Genomic DNA, 19,530 nt, shown 5'->3' with positions numbered 1-19,530 from the left:
TGACAGCACATTAGCGCAACATGTATTGGAGCTTATAATACAGGTAGATCAGTATGTGTTAAGGATGCTGCACCCAATCCTACAGGAAAAAACAGGGGAGCAGAGCCTTTCTTGGCCACTCAAGCTTCTCATCTCAATTACTGCCGTGTATCTCCCTGCCAGTCATCCATTATCCAATGCAAGTGTCTACCTTTTGCGGGTGGAGTGAAGAGGTTTACTAACACAGAGCCTGAAACACCAACGCCACTTAACACGTTGAATGGCCAGAAAAATTCGATGTAAATGTATATTAGGCTTGGCCAGAGAGTGAGGAGGTGATTGGTACAATGCGAGAGAAACTTCTCAAACCCACCCCCGCCCCACCGAGATAAAATTCATTACCAAAGCTGCTCCGGGACCAGCTTATCGGTTTTTAGTAGCTTTATACAGTCTCAAAGCAAGGTTTGACTCCATAGGTTTTAATGAAGTGTCAGTCAGATGCAAGAAATCAATTTATTACAGAACGAGCTGTGTAATTGCAATGTCCGTCAGCGGAGATGTTGGACTGCGTTCCAATTGGGCTGATCCCCTTTTCACTTTTATTTCAGCCATTGGCCCAAACCAGCCAGCTTTACACTGCAGATGCGCACAGATGACGGGGCCTGGGTCCAATCTGCTCCTCCTACACCATCCAAAAACTTCAGCAAGCTCTGAAAGGCACAAAGCCCAGTTTAAAGAGACGGTTAAATAGTGAATTACTTTTGGCGGGCAGTCGCTGTTATTCAGGCAGATGTGGCGGCCATTTTACACACGGCAAGATCCTGCCAACAGCAGTGACCAATTCATCTGCTTTTTGTGGTATTGGTTGGGAAAGGAACGACGGGCCAGAAAACCAGGAGAACTCCCTGCTCTTCTTTAAATGTTGCCGCGGGATGTTTAATATCCACTTGGACCGCCAATCAGGGGGCTTGTTTTAACACCTTATCCAAAGGACCGCATTCCCCATAGTGCAGCACTCCTTCAAGACTGGGCTGGAGTATCAGACTAGAAATTTGAGTTAACTGGTTGGTGTGAAGCGTTAACCCACAACCTTACGAGCTACAAGGTGGAGTGTTATCAGGCGAGGCAGTAGGAGTTGCCATCTCTGATTCGACAGATTTCTGGAGGTGTCATCACCCGACATCCGACCTCCAACCGCCCCGCCCCACACTCCCGCCATTGGCCGCCCAACAAGCCCATACTCGCGGTGCCCTGCCTTCCCACGCCGACTGGATGATTCTTGACTGTCAGTCAAACAGCCTTTGTTTCCCATGTCCAATATTTTTATCGCGAGCAAACAAAAGTGTTTTTTTTTTAATTCGCTCCTGGGATGTGGGCGTCGCTAGCAAGGCCGGCATTTATTGCCCATCCCTAATTGCCCCTCGAGAAGGTTGGTGGTGAGCCGCCTTCTTGAACCGCTGCAGTCCGTGAGGTGAAGGTGCCCCCACAGCGTTGTTAGGGAGGGAGTTCCTGGATTTTGACCCAGCGACAATGAAGGAAAGAAAATTGTATAACAAAGCACCATTTGTTAATAACAACAGAAAATGCTGGAAAAACTCAGCAGGTCAGGCAACATCCGTGGAGAGAAATTTGAGTTGACGTTTCGCCTCTATGATTTCTCTCCCGGGCGTTGCTCGCAGCGAGTGCCCTGGAGATTGGTCTTGAATTCCTGGAGACTCCTGGCCAATCCCGGAGGGTTGGCGACCCCAGGAGACGGGCGGCCAAGCCCTGATGACGCTTTCGGCGTGAGTGCCGCGCGATTCTAACTCTCAGGGCTCTTTATAATTTGATGGACGGGCTTGCCCTGCTATCCGCGTCTCCACCTTGAATTCAAACATAACATTGGGGGGAAGGGGTCTGTGGGGGGAGATGGGGACAACATGGACCTCTTACCTTGCTAGCTCTCCTCAGTCACATAAAACAACAGGACGCCGGTGGAGTCGAAGTAGTTGCGCGCGCGCGCAGTTTCAATGTTTTTTCGGTTGTCCGCTAACTGAAAAGAAAATATTGTCAGCATTACAGAGAAAAACACTTCCAGAGAGAAAGGAGGGGCGGCGGAGGGTGGTGAAAGGAGATGGCTACTGCCGAGCAGAGCCGCTCCAGGGAAAGAAAAGATGCTCCAGCAAAACACAGTAAAGGTCCATTTTTATTCATTATCTTCTCCTTTCCCTTCACACGGAGCTCACGCACCGCACAATTAAATCTCCCCAACGCCCCCCCACCGCCAAAAATATCACACATTAATACTTAAACCAACCCGCGCTATTATTATACATTATTAAACTACATTATTAAAATACATTATTAGTTTCAACAGTGATTCAGTTGTAGCACTCTCGCCTCTGACTCAGAAGGTCGTGGGTTCAAGTCCCACTCCAGAGACTTGAGCACAAAATCTATGCTGACGCTCCAGTGCAGTGCTGAGGGAGTGCCACACTGTCAGAGGTGCTGTCTTTCAGATGAGATGTTAAAACCAAGGCCCCAGCTGCTCCCTCAGGTGGACGTAAAAGATTCCCATGGCCACTATTTCGAAGAAGAGCAGGGGAGTTATCCCCGGCGTCCTGGCCAATTTTTATCCCTCAATCAACATAACAAATACAGATGATCTGGTCATTATCACATTGTTGTTTGTGGGAGCTTGCTGTGCGCAAATTGGCTGCTGCGTTTCCCACATTACAACAGTGACTACACTTCGAAGACAGTACTTCATGGGCTGTAAAGTGCTTTGAGACGTCTGGTGGTCGTGAAAGGCGCTATAGAAATACAAGTCTTTCTTTCTTAAACCAACCCATAGCTCCATAGATTCCATAGATTTAGGCCTGCGATGTGCCTATATCTATCTATATATATAAAGCGGTTCTTCTGTCTGTCCTTCTGTCTGTCTGTCTGTCCTCACCTGTGCGTCTGTCCGGCTATGCGCTCGAAAGTTATAGAGCGTACCTACGCGCGCGTTACCTCCAAAGAAAGCTTACGCTTCCAGGGCGCTGGTAAGCATATTTACTGTTCGGTCGGACGAAAATTGTTCGCGCCTTATGCAAAAAACCTTCAAAATTAAACTCATTATCTGCTAGCATTGATTGACTGATGTCAAGGTTCGACCAATCCTGTGCCGTCACGATTGACCAATCCTACAGTACAGTCCCCTGATGGTTGGCCAATCGGTGTGTGTGTGTGTGGGCGGGACTAATCGTTTTCATCTCGGGGATCTGGCAGCCATTGTTTCAGTGCTGCCATGATTTCAGCTTCCAGCTCAAACTACTTTGAAAGTTAGTATCTCTTTTAAAAATAACATAAGATTTACCAAAAACGTTTTATAAGTACTTTCACTTTCATCTTTCAAGGTATTAAGTGTGTGTGTGGGCGGGACTAATCATTTTCATCTCAGGGATCTGCCAGCCATTCTTTCACTGGTTGCAGCTCAAACTACTCTCCTTATCCAGCTTTGAAAAAGTTAGTTTCTCTTTTAAAAATAACATAAGATTTACCAAAAACGTTTTATAAGTACTTTCACTTTCATCTTTCAAGGTATTAAAAGGTAGAAATGTTGCCCGGCAGCACATTCACAAAGGGACACAGACAGGGCCCTAAAGCCTGGGACTCGATTTAAAATGTTGCCCAGCACCAGATTCACAAAGGGACACAGACAGGGCCCCAAAACCTGGCACTCGATTTAAACCGCCCGCCCCAAAACAGCCCTGGCAAAGCCGGGCTCCCCCACCCCAAAACAGCCCTGGCAAAGCCGGGCTCCCCCAGCTAGTTATTATATACATTCATACTTAAACCACCACAGATTTATGTGCAGAACGCTTCTGCGCAGCTTCCGGTCCGTTGGCAGCAGCTTCCGGTCCATTGGCAGCAGCTTCCAGCTCGTTGGCAACAGCTTCCAGCTCATTGGCAGCAGCTTCCAGTCCGTTGGCAACAGTCACTCCGAAAACATTGGCCCAGAAATTTGGGTCGGGGGCTTCCCGCAGGTGCAAGCCTCCGACCTGCACTTACCTTGCGCGCCGGCCGTTGAGCTGTGGGCCCGCGTGGAATTCCGATCCTGGGCCTCCTCCAACTGCCAGCGTGCAATGCTTGCATATCCCAGGGGCGCAGTTAGTTCGAAGCGTCCCCTGGGATCACGTGGGCCATGGAGAACCAATGGTAGCAGGGAATGCTTCATTCATAAGTTTGACAGGAAGGGCTGTCAAACCGATAAATACTATAAGCCCCAAAACATCACTAAATCTTCAAATAAATTTTAAAAAACATCACATTTTTAAAATAAACTATAAATTACATGAAATAACTATTTTAAACAATAATTTAAATTTTTGAAAAACATAATTTTATTTTCTAACGGGGCTAAAAATAAACTTACCTTTCTTTAAAGTATTTAAAAATAATAAACCTGTGGAAAAAATGTTTTAATTTTAATTAATTCACCACTTACCTTGTTAAAAGCAGGCCCTGCAACTGCTTTTTACATGTCTAACTTCTGGAGACTTACCTTCCCGGAGAAACCTGGAAAAAAAACGTAAGTTCGATGCGCACGCGCTGCTTCTCCCGCGCACACGTTCCACCTCTTAACTCCTTCTTTCAGGGGAACGGAAGTGCCGGTTTCCCGCGCATGCGCAGTGCATGCAGGAAACCAGCACTTCCATTGGGCCTACGGGTGAGTACCTCGTGCGTACTCACCCGTGGAGACCCGAATTTCTGGGCCAATGTCAGCAGCTGGATGCTGGCTCTGAACCTACTCTGCGTGATGATGCTTACTAAAAATCTTTAGTTTGTTCAACCTCTGGGACTCCTAGTTGAAGCATTGGCCTTGGAGGGAGTGCAGCGTAGGTTTACCAGAATGATATCCGAACTTCATGGGTTAAATTACGAGGAGAGATTACACAAATTAGGGTTGGATTCCCTAGAATTTAAAAGTTTAAGGGGTGATCTGATCGAAGTTTTCAAGATATTAAGGGGAACAGATAGGGTAGATAGCAGAAACTATTTCCGCTGGTTGGGAATCTAGGACTAGGGGGCGTAGTCTAAAAATTAGAGCCAGGCCTTTCAGGAGTGAACAAATGTAAGAAGTCACACAACGCCAGGTTATAGCCCAACAGTTTTATTTGAAATCACAGGCTTTCGGAGCGCTGCTCCTTCGTCAGGTGAAGTGGAGAGATGCATAAAGACTCAGCTTATATAGTCAGAGAATAATGCCAGATGATTACAGGTAATCTTTCTAACTGCCATTTATCACACCTCGGCAGAGAGATAATCACAGCAATCAAAGGAGTGAAGTTAGGAAACACTTCTACACACAAAGGGTGGTAGAAGTTTGGCACTCTCTTCCACAAACGGCAATTGATGCAAGGTCAATTGTTAATTTTAAATCTGAAATTGGTAGCTTTTTGTTAACCAAAGGTGTTAAGGGATATGGGGCAAAGGTGGGTATGTGGAGTTAGGTCACAGATGAACCATGATCTCACTGAATGGCGGAACAGGCTTGAGCAGTTGAATGGCCTGCTCCAGTTCCGATGTTCCCATTGCAAAAAAAACAATTAGTAAAGACGGAGCTACATTTGCTTTGCGTAATTTTGCACCAAAAGTACATTCCGCTGGGAGTCTACAGCCCCGTCTCTAAATATCTTGAACACGTACTGCAGGAGGTTGCCGTACCTCCATCACAAGGACGCAATTCCACTGTGTGTGGGTTTTTTTTCTGAATTATTAATAGTTAAGTTTTCTTACTTCAGCCAAGATAAATGATTTCAATTTTAGCCTTGACCTGAGAATGTTTGTTTTGCCAGAATGAGTTTAACACCACTCTTTAAATACAAGTGGGAAGTAAGGCAGGCCGAGCTAACTCAATTATATTCTCAGTATATTGCATGGCATTTCACTTAACTTTGTAATTTCTTTCGATTGGCAAAGCTCGCTTCTTGAAACAACTATCTACAGACCATAGCATCCAGCTATTCAGCTTACTGGTCACCAAGGTAACGATATGCAGGAAGAGGCATTACCAGAATTATATATTTTTTTCCCACTTCATTTTGATGTTGTTTGCCTGAGGACAATATTCAATGCTTTCGCACGTTGGTGTGCTTAGAAACATAAAAACATAGAAGATAGGAGCAGGAGTAGGCCATTCGGCCCCTCGAGCCTGCTCCGCCATTCAATGAGATCATGGCTGATCATCCAAATTCAGTACCCTGTCCCTGCTTTCTCCCCATATCCCTTGATCCCTTTAGCCTTAAGAAATATATCCAACTCCTTCTTGAATATATTTAATGAATTGGCCTCTACTGCCTTCTGTGGTAGAGAATTCCACAGGTTCACCACTCTCTGGGTGAAGAAATTCCTCCTCTTCTCAGTCCTGAATGGCTTACCCCTTATCCTTAGACTGTGACCCCTGGTTCTGGACTCCCCTGCCATTGGGAACATCCTTCCTGCATTTAGTCTGTCTAGTCCTGTTAGAATTTTATAAGTTTCAATGAGATCACCTCTCATTCTTCTAAACTCCAGCGAGTATAAGCCCAATCGACCCAATCTCTCATACGTCATTCCTGCCATCCCAGGTATCAGTCTGGTGAATCTTCGCTGCACTCCCTCCATGGCAAGAACATCCTTCCTCAGATAAGGTGACCAAAACTGCACACAATACTCAAGGTGTGGTCTCACCAAGGCCCTGTACAACTGCAGCAAGACATCCTTGTTCCTGTACTCGAATCCTCTCGCTATGAAGGCCAACATACCATTTGCCTTCTTAACCGCCTGCTGCACCTGCATGCTTACCTTCAGCAACTGGTGCACAAGGACACCCAGATCTCGTTGCACTTCCCCTTTTCCCAATCTATTGCCGTTCAGATAATAATCTGTCTTCCTGTTTTTGCCACAGAAGTGCATAACCTCGCATTTATCCACATTATACTGCATTTGCCATGCATCTGCCCAATCACCCAACCTGTCCAAATCATTTGTTGAGGGCTGCCAGTGTTGCGGGAGTGCAGGGGGGATGTTTCTTCCTCTTAGCACCCACTGTTGCCGTCAGTAATGTCCTTCAGCCAGGATAGCAAAGATGAAACGCAATATAGTGTCCCCTGCACACTGCCCCGTAACACCCACATCAAAAGAGGCCCTCCCACTCTTTTGGGATTGGTCCATGATATCACATGGTGCACGTGGACTCGTGTCAGACCTGATAAGATCCGTGATGTAAACACAAACTAATGGCAGTATCTGTTTGGTTCATGCTGTCATGTGGTTAACATGCACCAATCAGCAATGGTGATAGTTCATTACACTATTACAATAGTACCGATGCACAGACGTAAAACTTTTAATTCGATGGCGGCTTTATAATTTTTTTCAATCGATCTTGTTGCCGACACTCCTTATAGTTATGGAGACTAAAAGGGTGGGATAGAATCCGTGATCGATTAGATTGCACGCCGCGGACTATGGAAGGATTGGGTCCCATGGGCCAGTTATAGCCTTCTCCTGGGCAAGTCCCACACTCAGCGGAGACCGTGGAAAAGGGCTGAAGACTGGCCCAAATTGGATTGGCGAGGCCCGTGAAAACCTTCAGGCATTTTCTCAGTGCTCAGTTCTATCGAGAGGCCTGAGTGAGTGAGGGGATGTTACATAGAACTGCATAGAATTTACAGCACAGAAACAGGCCATTCGGCCCAACTGGTCCGTGTCGGTGTTTATAAGCTCCACACCAGCCGCCTCCCATCCTACGTCATCTCACCCTATCAGCATATCCTTCTCTTCTCCCTCATATGCTTATCTAGTCTCCCCTTAAATGCATCTATACTATTCGCCTCAACCACTCCCTGTGGTAGCGAGTTCCACATTCTCACCACTCTCTGGGTAAAGATGTTTCTCCTGAATTCCCTATTGGATTTATTAGTGAATATCTTACATTTATGGCCCCTAGTTTTGGACTCCTCACAAGTGGAAACATCCTTTCTACGTCTACCCTATCGAACCCTTTCATAACCTTAAAGACCTCTATCGGGTCAGCCCTCGGCCTTCCCTTTTCTAGAGTAAAGAGCCCCAGCCTGATCAGTCTTTCCTGATAGTTATAACCTCACAGTTCTGGTATCATCTTTGCAAATCTTTTTAGCACCTTCTCCAGTATACTTTTTGCAATACGGAGACTGGAACCATGCACAGTACTTTAGTTACCAAGTGAGAAAATGAGGGAAAGAAGAGACACGATACGAAATTAAATTAAAAAAATATAGAAAATCTTTTAAAATCTGTGATAAAGAAAAGTAATAAAAACATATTTTTTTCCCTCTCTTTATTTGATGTTCTTCTTCCTGGAAGTATAATAAAGGTATATTTTTTCTAGAAGTCAATAGGAATTCCTCAGAGTTTTCAATGCTTCAAGGTGTTGAAATGTCATACACGAATCTGAATCTGTCAAACCAGCTCCAAAGTCTTTCTTTGTTTGTCCTGCATTTTTTCTCCCCCAAATGTGCTCTCTGTTCTACTGCCTGCGTAATTACATATTGAAGCGTTCTAATTGTTGTCAAACTCCTTTGGGTAGCGCTGGGACAGAGTGATAAGACTCTTGTCAAGGTTGAGGTGAAGCCGTCTAACACAATTAGGAACGTCGGATTTTTTAACAGAATAAAGCAGTAACACCATTCTGCAACAAATTGTACACAGCAGTGAGCCCCTTGTGTTGGGCCTCTTTATGCAATGTGTTTATTGACGCCACTGTGTCAACCGAGGAGTTGGAGGCGGGACTTACGGCAAACAGAGTCTACCAGAAAAGACAGTCTATTTTGCAGCAAACAGAGTCTATTTATTCAGCAAACAGCAAACAGAGTCTATTTACTCAGCAAACAGTAAACAGAGTCTATTTTACAACAAACAGTCTATTTACTCAGCAAACAGCAAAGTGAGTCTATTTACTCAGCAAACGGCAAACAGAGTCTACTTTACAGCAAACAGAGTCTATTTAAACCGAGTCCCTACAAACTACAGCAAATGGAACTCATGACCGAAACTGCAGCGACATCTCCTGGTAAAAGTAGGGTGACTTCTCCAGAAAAATGCAGTGAGTGGAGGATAGTTTTACAAACACAGTTACTTCAATCCCAGTCAGTGACAGCAGTGATTGATGGGGGAATTACCCAATCATCTCCATTCTGTCCGGGAATAGTGGTGCCATCACATGCGGTCTTCTTTATGACACTGCTATTGGCAAATATGGCAGAAACTTCTTGTAATGATCCGAGGCAAGTCACAGAGACGACATTATTTCCACACACCCCCCTGTGAAGGACAAGGCAGCCAAGCCCGACTACTGTCCTTGCTCAATTCCCACGAGTGGAAGGCCCGAGTTAAAATGGCGGTGAAGCGGGAAGGGGGCCTGCTACACCAACCACCCACCTCAATTTTTAACTCCGCCATCACCCTGCTTCCGCCGACTGGAGGGAGTTAAAATCGCCCTCTACAGGTTCAAATGTCAAGAGATAGGTTGCCAATTTGCTACTACTCTTGGTTGGACACACACTAGAAACTGGGTTGTGTAGGAATACACAGACCATTAATTCTTAATTCTTAATTTTGATATTCATTGAAATGCTTTGCCTGGCCAATGGGTTTTTTTTCAAAGTGAAATATAAAGTTGTAACAAACAGTTTTTTCACTGATAAGTGGACATGGAATGTGCTTTGATGTGCTTTACTAAAAGGCAGCAAACATGGCTGTGGCTGCAGGGGGTAGTCATAGACAACAGAGATAAACAACCCCCCTCAAATTTGCAGACATCACGTCTCTAATGATTTTCTTGGTGGCTAAAGGGGTTTGACTGAATGAGGAAAAATCAAATCCCCCTCTTGCTGTTAGTTCTTTGCTGATAAATAGCAACCCCACCTCCTCTTTGACCTACTCTATTCTTTCTCAAGCACTTGTAGTCTTTTAGGTGAATTTCTGTCCCATCACTTTCATGTAGCCACGTCTCAGAAATGCACAATAGGTCTAATTTTTCCAATACAGCGTAGGTTTGAAGTTTTTGAAATGCAGAATACGACGTATCACATGAACTGTAACCAAGTGGTTTTCTGCCACTTTTGTAACCTTTTAGGAGTGGATGAACAATTTTGGGCTATGATAAAGACAACTAATGGATCGCCGCACAGGATGTGTGAGCGTGAACGTTTGACAGCTCAAACAGCTCAGGCCGAACATTAAAGGAACGTTTCACTATCTCTGAATCATTGATTTACTGCAAAAGGCACGGAAACCTGTATAAAACACCGTGGCTAAAGAATATCAGCACCGCAGTCGGAAGAAGGTGGATTGGCCAGTCATCTGACCTACGAGGATCAGGCTGCAGTGGGAAGGAGGGGCCTGGCCAGTCTTTCCGCTTACGAGGACCTACAATCAACGCTGGACTGATCATCCGCGGGTGGTTGTACGTACGATTTCCTGTAACATTATTGGTGGACTGCTGGAATAGTGGTTGGGGTTGTGAATTTGTCTTAGGAACAATAAAAGGCTAAAGTCAGAGCCCGTGTGTCTGGTGTAATTTCTCGTAAGTCTCAAGTCCGAACTCTATAACCTGTTGGGCGGGGAGAGGGGTAATTTCGCACATCTTACAGTTGAGACAGCCCAGAGTCGTTTCGCTATGAATCTTTACAGCTGACAGAGTGAGGAAGGAGGGATGGATTTGCAACTTGTCACCAGGGTGTAATACTTGCCTGGCATTTCCAGTCACCTGTCATTGAACCTGGTGTACTTTCACACCCGGGTGGCAGATTGAAAATGTTGCCTTTATATAGCGCAATTAACTTGGCAAATACCCCAAGGTGCTGCACAGGAGCGATTATCAAAAAAATTTGGCACTGATGGTTGAGCGATCCTTAGCATAATCTTTGGAAACACCTATTCCTCCTGCTCAGTTGCTTGAAAACATAGGAACATGCAAAATGGATGGGCAGAAGACCAACTGGTCCCTTAAGCCTACCGCCACCCCCGCCATGAAGGACGGAGCATCATGACTAAAATCTTCTTCCAAACCCCCACCCCTCTTCCCTCCACCCCTAATCTCCTCCCCCTAACACCCACCCACCCCAGCCCTGTAATCTCCTGGGAAGAGGTGAAAAAAAACACAAGAAAAGCCCCAGGGCCAATCAGGGGGAAAAAAATACTAAAATATTGTGGAAAATTCCTCAGACGATCGAAACCAGTCCAGGAGATCTCTTGGACCAAGCGTTACCTTCCCCAGTCAGGAACCGGTCCAACTCCATCTTGAAGGCAGGCACCTTCCCGTGCAAGCGGAGGAGATGTAACACCTGCCCCTATATCTCCCCCCTTCCCACTGTCCAGGGCCCCAAACACCCCTTCCAGGTGAAACAGCGATTTACTTGTACTTCTCGCAATCTAGTATACTGTATTCGCTGCTCACGATGCGGTCTCCTCTACATTGGGGAGACCAAACGCAGATTGGGTGACCGCTTTGCGGAACACCTCCGTTCAGTCCGTAAGGGTGACCCCGAGCTTCCGGTCGCCTGTCATTTTAATTCACCGCTCCATTCCCACTCGGACCTCACCGTCCTTGGCCTCTTGTATTGTTCCACGGAAGCTCAACGTAAACTCGAGGAACAGCACCTCATCTTCCGATTAGGCAGTCTGCAGCCTTCCGGACTCAATATCGAGTTCAACAATTTCAGATCATAAGCTCGGCCCCCATTTCATTTTCTCTTGTAATTGTTCCACTCCTTTCCTCCCCCCCCCCCCTTCCTTTTGTTTCTCTCTCACACCTGGCAGCTATCTTTTGCCCTGCCAGTACACTTTACACCTAATCCCAGCCTATCACCATCTCGTCTAGCTTCTAATCTCTTTTACTTCTTTTGTTTCTTTTATTCTTTTGTCCGATCGCAGCCCTGCCTCCGATCTAGTTTCTTTTCTTTCCAGTTTTGAAGAAGGGTCCAACCCGAAATGTCAACTCAAATTTCTCTCCACGGATGTTGCCTGACCTGCTGAGTTTTTCCAGCATTTTCTGTTGTTATTTCGGATTTCCAACATCTGCAGTATTTTGCTATCGAAAGAGTCAACACCACTGCACCAGCTGGCAAAGTATTCTACAAAACATACCTGTGGCGAGGGCTGGGGAAAGTCTACATAGAAACATAGAAGATAGGAGCAGGAGTAGCCCATTCGGCCCCTCGAGCCTGCTCCGCCATTCAATGAGATCATGGCTGATCATCCAAACTCAGTACCCTGTCCCTGCTTACTCCCCATATCCCTTGATCCCTTTAGCTTTAAGAAATATATCCAACTCCTTCTTGAATATATTTAATGTATTGGCCTCAACTACCCTGTGTGGCAGAGAATTCCACAGGTTCACCACTCTCTGGGTGAAGAAATTAAGAACATAAGAACATAAGAAATAGGAGCAGGAGTAGGCCAATCGGCCCCTCGAGCCTGCTCCGCCATTCAATAAGATCATGGCTGATCTGATCCTAACCGCCAATCTACTATTACAGAACCATCTCCTGAATCTAACATAATTAGACACACAAAATAGGAGCAGGATCAGGCTACACGTCCCCTGGGCCCGCTCCGCTACCCACAGGGCCATGACCGATCCGAACCTAGACTCATGTCCAAATTCCTGCCCGCTCCCCGTAACCCTTAATTCCCTTTACTTCTAGGAAACTGTCTATTACTGTTTTAAATTTATGTAATGATGTAGCTTCTACAGCTTTTTGGGGCAGCATATTCCATGGACCTACCACCCTCTGAGTGAAGTAGTTCCTCCTCATCTCAGTTTTGAAAGAGCAGCCCCTTATTCTAAGACTATGCCCCCTAGTTCTAGTTTCACCCATCATTGGGAACATTCTCCCCACATCCACCTGATCCAACCCCTTCACAATCTTATATGTTTCAATAAGATCACCTCTCATTCTTCTGAACTCCAATGAGTAGAGTCCCAATCTACTCAACCTCTCCTCATATGTCCATCCCCTCATCCCCGGGATTAACCGAGTGAACCTTCTTTGTACTGACTCGAGAGCAAGTATGTCTTTTCTTAAGTATGGACACCAAAACTGTATGCAGTATTCCAGGTGCGGTCTCACCAATACCTTGTACAACTGAAGCAATACCTCCCTATTTTTATATTCTATCCCCCTAGCAATGAAAGCCAACATTCCATTGGCCTTCTTAATCACTTGCTGCACCTGCATACTAACCTTTTGAGTTTTGTGCACCAGGACCCCCAGATCCCTTTGTACTTCAGTACTTTCCAGTTTCTTGCCATTAAGATAATAACTTGCTCTACGATTTTTCCTGCCAAAGTGCATAACCTCACACTTTCCAGTATTGTATTCCATCTGCCAAATCTCTGCCCACTTACTTAGCCTGTCTATGTCCCCTTGCAGGTTTTTTATGTCCTCCTCACTCACTACTTTCCCCCCCATCTTAGTATCATCTGCAAACTTTGATATGTTACACTCGGTCCCCTCCTCCAAATCGTTAATATAGATTGTAAAGAGTTGGGGACCCAGCACCGACCCCTGCGGAACACCACTAGTTACTGATTGCCAGTCTGAGAATGAACCATTTATCCCAACTCTCTGCCTTCTGTTAGATAGCCAATCCTCTATCCATGCCAGAATATTACCCCCAATCCCGTGATTTTTTATCTTAAGCAATACTCTTTTGTGTGGCACCTTGTCAAATGCCTTTGGGAAGTCTAAATACACTACGTCCACTGGTTCCCCTTTATCCACCCTATATGTTACTTCCTCAAAGAACTCCAGCAAATTTGTCAAACATGACTTCCCCTTCATACAACCATGCTGACTTTGTCCTATTAAATTATGATTATCCAAATGTCCTGTTACTGTCTCCTTAATAATGGATTCCAAAATTTTACCTACCACAGATGTTAGGCTAACCGGTCTATAGTTTCCAGCCTTCTGTCTACTGCCCTTTTTAAATAAGGGTGTTACATTAGCAGTTTTCCAGTCTGCCGGGACCTTTGCTGAGTCCAGGGAGTTTTGGAAAATTATTACCAATGCATCCACAATCCCTACCGCCACTTCCCTCAAGACCCTAGGATGTAAGCCATCCGGTCCAGGTGATTTATCCGCCTAGAGTCCCATTATTTTACCGAGTACCACTTCCTTAGTGATTTTGATCGTGTTTAGCTCCTCCCCCCCTATAGCCCCCTGTTTGTCCAGTTTTGGGCTATTCTTAGTGTCCTCTACTGTAAATTCCTCCTCATTTCTGTCCTAAATGGCTTAACCCTTATCCTTAGACTGTGACCCCTGGTTCTGGACTCCCCAACCATCGGGAACAGCCTTCGTGCATCTAGTCTGTCCAGTCCTGTCAGAATTTTATAAGTTTCAATGAGATCCCCTCTCATTCTTCTAAACTCTAGCGAATATAAGCCCAATCAACCCAATCTCTCCTGATACGTCATTCCTGCCATCCCAGGTATCAGCCTGGTGAATCTTCGCTGAACTCCTTCCATGGCAAGAACACCCTTCCTCAGATAAGGCGACCGAAAATGCACACAATACTCAAGGTGTGGTCTCACCAAGGCCCTGTACAACTGCAGCAAGACATCCTGTACAGAAAAATACTTGCACCAGACGTCCCAAAGCGCTTTACAGCCAATGAAGTACTTTTTGGAGTGTAGTCACTGTTCTAATGTGGGAAACGCGGCAGCCAATTTGCACACAGCAAGCTCCCACAAACAGCAATGTGATAATGACCGGATAATCTGTTTTTAGTGATGTTGATTGGAATAAATATTGGCCAGGACACCGGGAAGAACTCACCTGCCACTTCTTCGAAATGGTGCCGTGGGATCTTTTACGTCCACCTAAGAGGGTAGACGAGGCCTCGGTTCAACCAAAAGGCGGGACCTCCGTCAGTGCAGTGCTGGAGTGTCAGGCTAGATTTTTGTGCTCTGGTCTCTGGAGTGGGACTTGAATCCACAACCTTTCAAACTCAGAGGCAAGAGTGCTACCCACTGAGGCACGGCTGACACCTTGCAGTCAGCAAACGATGTTAGCTACCTACAGTGACGGACCAAATGTAGATTCCCCTCAGCCATAGTGGTTGGGGAGGGTTGCGTTCTGCTTCCAGCAGAAAGCCACCTCTTCTGCAGTTCTGGAGGCTGCAAAACCCGATTGTTCCCCTCACAGCACTGCGGCACGGTAAAAGCATCGCTGCGCCATTTCCTAATTCAGAGCTTGGTCGACGATAGGCCTGGACATCTAATTAGCCTCTGTTACGAAGCAGATGTGCAGTGGAGCAGCAAACACGACTCAGTCACCACTGTTAGCCCAGGCTTCCACGAGCTATGGTCGGGATTTTGAACTCCGTGGGAACAGTCGGTCCCCAGGTCTGGCCCACAACCAGCTGAGCCACTCAATCCCCAAGTGCTTGAAGAGAGGACAGGAAGCCGAATAGAAGAGCCAGTTTATCGAGGAGAAATTGCCTTCGGCATTAATGCGGGGACGGTTCTCTCAGAACAGAATTCAAATGCATCCCGTCACCTACACCTCATTAATATTCAAATTTAATGAGAGCAGAGCATTCTTAATGAGGCATAATTTGAATAACGCTATGATAATTTTAAATATTGCTCTTTCTCTGAACAGTTGAAGAGTCATTTGTCAAAGAGGTAATTTTAATCAGCTAAGATTTTTCTTCTTTTTAAAAGGTCAAATCTCATTGATGAGATTTTTACCTAATTGGGTTTCAGGATTGATTTTTATTATAACGATGATTTTCATTACTTTGATTTTTTTTATCCAAATGTTGTCATCTCTAATTGTCGCAATAAAACAGATTACTTTTTATAAATATTCATTGCGGGCGCGGCAGCTTTGCTGGGAATGCATTGTTGAGGTGCACAGATGTGCATCCCGATGGAAGAGCCAAGGGGGCAATGTTGGCCGAATGTAAGTCTCTGAGGTGGCCAAGGTGGGGTCTTCAGCTGAAACACTGGTTCAGCCCGCGTTTGGCGCAAGACGCCATCTTGGTAAAGGAGTTGAAGTTTGCACTAGGAATGGCCGCCTGGAGGACTGTTAAACAGCTGATTAAGATGCCCGCTAGCGCTCATTAAAGAACATCAGAACATAAGAATTAGGAGCAGGAGTCGGCCATATGGCCCCCTCGAGCCTGCTCTGCCATTCAATAAGATCATGGCTGATCGTCGACCTCAACTCCACTTTCCCGCCCGATCTCCATATCCCTTGATTCCCCTAGAGTCCAAAAATCTATCGATCTCAGCCTTGAATATACTCAACAATTCAGCCTCCACTGCCGAATGGGGCAGAGAATTCCAAAGATTCACAACCCTCTGAGTGAAGAAATTCCTCCTCATCTCAATTTTAAAAGGCTGACCCCTTACCTTGAGACTATGTCCCCTAGTTCTAGGCTCTCCAGCCAGGGGGAAACAACCTCTCAGCATCTACCCTGTCAATCCCCCTCAGAATCTTGTATGTTTCAATGAGATCACCTCTCATTCTTCTAAACTCCAGAGAGTATCAGCCCATTCTACACAATCTCTCATCATAGGACAGCCCTCTCATCCCAGAGGCTGCACAGAATTTCGGTGGCTAACACTTCAACTAACGCCCTCTCTGAACAGCGATCAGCTGTTTGGGAGTAAACGGCGTTGATGTCGATTTCAAGCGCTACTTAAAGGAATACTCACCGCTTAAAGGGCTACTCGCCACTTAAAGGGATACTCACCACTTAAAGGGATACTCGCCACTTAAAGGGATACTCACCACTTAAAGGGATACTCGCCACTTAAAGGGATACTTGCCATTTCATGTTCATTGCTGCTGGAGCTGCAAAGAGGGCCTCTGAAATAGACTTTCTAGGAGACTTTTTCAAGGTTTCACCAGCAATCTAGCAACATTTATTCTGGAAATTCTCTGAGGACCTCCCCTAAAAAGAGTGAGTGCTGTGCTACTCCACCTTATTGGACACCTTGTAGGAGTCACCAGGGGAAAGGGAGTGCTTGGTCATGGGCATTTTGCTAAGGGTACTCCCCCCCTCGGTCTGGGCGAGGAATGGGAGGAGGACGTGAGGCGAGGCACCAGCTGCTGGAGGAGAGAGAGTCAGGAGGGTGAGGCAGTGTGCTTTCCCCCCTGTGGGTACAGGATGTCCCTCTTCCTCTGAACCTCCTCCACCAGGGCCTCCAGTGCCATATCCAAGAACCTGTGCGCCCTCTCCCTCGGTCCCTGAGCTATCCTGCAAAGTGCCGCTGTGCGCCTGCCAGAGCTCTCCACGCCTTTGGTGGAAGTGGGTGCGAGGAGCCAAGACGAAAATTACATCCAATCAGCACTTGGGTGCTAAACTGGTTTCTGGTTTAGCACTTCTATGCAAATTCAAATTATGTTAATCAGCAATTAGGGCCAAAATTGTGTGCTAAATCCAGACTTTCAATGAGGCGTGTCTTATTAGCACTGCACCCCTTTAGCGCCTGTTTTCAACCTTTGGCAAAAATAAATCCCTAGGACTCGATGTATCTGCCGGAAGGCCAATCAATGTCAGCCATGGCTCAGTGGGCAGCACTCTCACCTCTGAGTTGTGGGTTCAAGTCCCACTCCAGAGACTTGAGCACAAAAATCTAGGCTGACACGCCAGTGCAGTGCCGAGGGAGCACCGCACTGTCGGAGGCGCCGTCTTTCAAATGAGATGTTAAACTGAGGCCCCATCTGCTCTCTCTCAGGTGTGTAAAAGATCCCCTGACACTATTTCATAGACCAGCAGGGGAGTTCTCCCCGGTGTCCTCGCCAATATTTATCACTCAATCAACATCGCTAAAAACAGATTATCTGGTCGTTATCACATTGCTGTTTGTGGGAGCTTGCTGTGCACAAATTGACTTCAACGTTTCCTACATTACCAAGACTAGATTTCAAAATATTTAATTGGCTGAAAAGAAAAAGACTTGCATTTATATTGCACCTTTCATGACCACCGGATGTCAAAAGCGCTTTACAGCCAATGAAGTACAGTCGCTGTTGTAATGTAGGAAACGTGGCAGCTAATTTGCGCACAGCAAGCTCCCACAAACAGCCAGGGATAATTCCCCTGCTCATCTTCGAAAAAGTGCCATGGGATCTTTTACATCCACCTGAGAGAGAGCAGATGGGGCCTTGAATTAACTTCTCATCCGAAAGACGGCACCTCCAACAGTGCAGCACTCCCTCAGCACTGCACTGGAGTGTCAGCCTAGGTTTTGTGCTCAAGTTTCTAAAGTGGGGTTTGAATCCACAACCTTCTGACTCAGAGTCAAGGTTGCGACTATTGGAGCCACGGCTGACACTTTGGGTCTTTCTAGGGTCGTGAAAGGCACTATATAAATGCAAGTCTTTCTTCTTTTCAAAGGTGTTGGGCTGATATGAGGCCACTTGGAACTGTGCTTAAATATATACAAGTGATGTTCTGTGCCACGCTGTACAGATTTTCTAGACTTTGAGGAATTTAACTATAAATCTGTTCAGGCCTGCAAAAATGTATTGGCTGTACAGACACTGTCACTGCGACTAAACGAAAACATAACATTATAGGGCGGCCGCAGTGCTTGACATAGAGCTGGGGCCTCTGAATATTCCAAAGCTCTCCTAGCTGGCCCCCTCCGTAAACTTGAGAGCCAAAATGCTGGTGCCCGTATCATGACGCGCACCAAGTCCCGTTCACCCATCACCCCTGTGGTCGCTGACCTACATTGGCTCTTGGTCCGGCAGCGCCTTCATTTTGAAATCCTTGTTTTCAAATCCCTCCATGGCCTCGCCCCCCACTCCCTATCTCTGCAACCTCCTCCAGCCCCACAACCTTCCGAGATCTCTGCGCTCCTCCAATTCTGGCCTCTTGCGTAAACCCAATTCTCATCACTCCACCATTCAGCTGCCAGTTAGTCCCACTGCCCCGCTCTTTCCCCACATCCCTGCAATTGTTTCTCCTTCAAATATTTATCCCATTCCCTTTTGAAGGCTACTATTGAATCTGCTTCCACCACCCTATCAGGCAGCGCATTCCAAATCCTCACCACTCATTGCTGTGGTGTATGTAACCTGTTCCACCTTAAGAGAAGTTAAGCCTGTTCCACCTTAAGAGATGTACTACTTTCTCTGGCTGCTGTATACGTAATACCGGTGGTGACCACCGGTATATAAGCACTGTGTAGTAATATTGTATTTAGTATAGTCCTGACCTCCAACCAGTAAAGACCTGTTGAACTTTAATCTTGTAGTCTGTGTTAGTAATTACAACTAGAACACACAGACTTAACAGTGGCGACGAGTCCGATTCTTACCCTGCGGCAGTTTATATCCACGGCGGCTTCGTCCACAGAACGGACGTCGAAGAGAGGCTTCCACCCTCATCACCCTGCTGGAAGACACGTCGCGCGGCAGACATCGAGAAACCAGAGTGCAGAAGACATCCTGAAATCGAAGCCTCCATCAGCGGCTGTCAGCTATCTTCTTTCTACCTCGGTGGTGGGTAAGCCGGGCAGCGACGCGACCAGAA

The 19,530-nt window shown here is 46.2% G+C and overlaps 1 long non-coding RNA gene across 1 annotated transcript in view; it reads right to left on the bottom strand.

Moving 5' to 3' along the window:
- Nucleotides 1-457: 457 nt before the first annotated feature.
- The window catches only part of LOC147099465 (uncharacterized), a 90,285-nt gene continuing 71,212 nt past the window's right edge, over nucleotides 458-19,530 (bottom strand). Inside the window, exons 2-3 of the long non-coding RNA XR_015073913.1 lie at nucleotides 1,912-2,011; nucleotides 458-689 (exon numbers count right to left, since the gene is read on the bottom strand). This is a non-coding gene — a long non-coding RNA (uncharacterized LOC147099465). The remainder of the gene's footprint in view (nucleotides 690-1,911; nucleotides 2,012-19,530) is intronic.

The sequence above is a fragment of the Somniosus microcephalus genome, chromosome 28 (genome assembly GCF_052327205.1).
Source record: "Somniosus microcephalus isolate GS21.2 chromosome 28, FLI_Smic_1.0, whole genome shotgun sequence".
Lineage (NCBI taxonomy): Eukaryota > Metazoa > Chordata > Chondrichthyes > Squaliformes > Somniosidae > Somniosus > Somniosus microcephalus.
The sequence above is the reverse complement of the archived record's forward strand: the minus strand, read 5'-3'. Positions and strand labels throughout refer to the sequence as shown.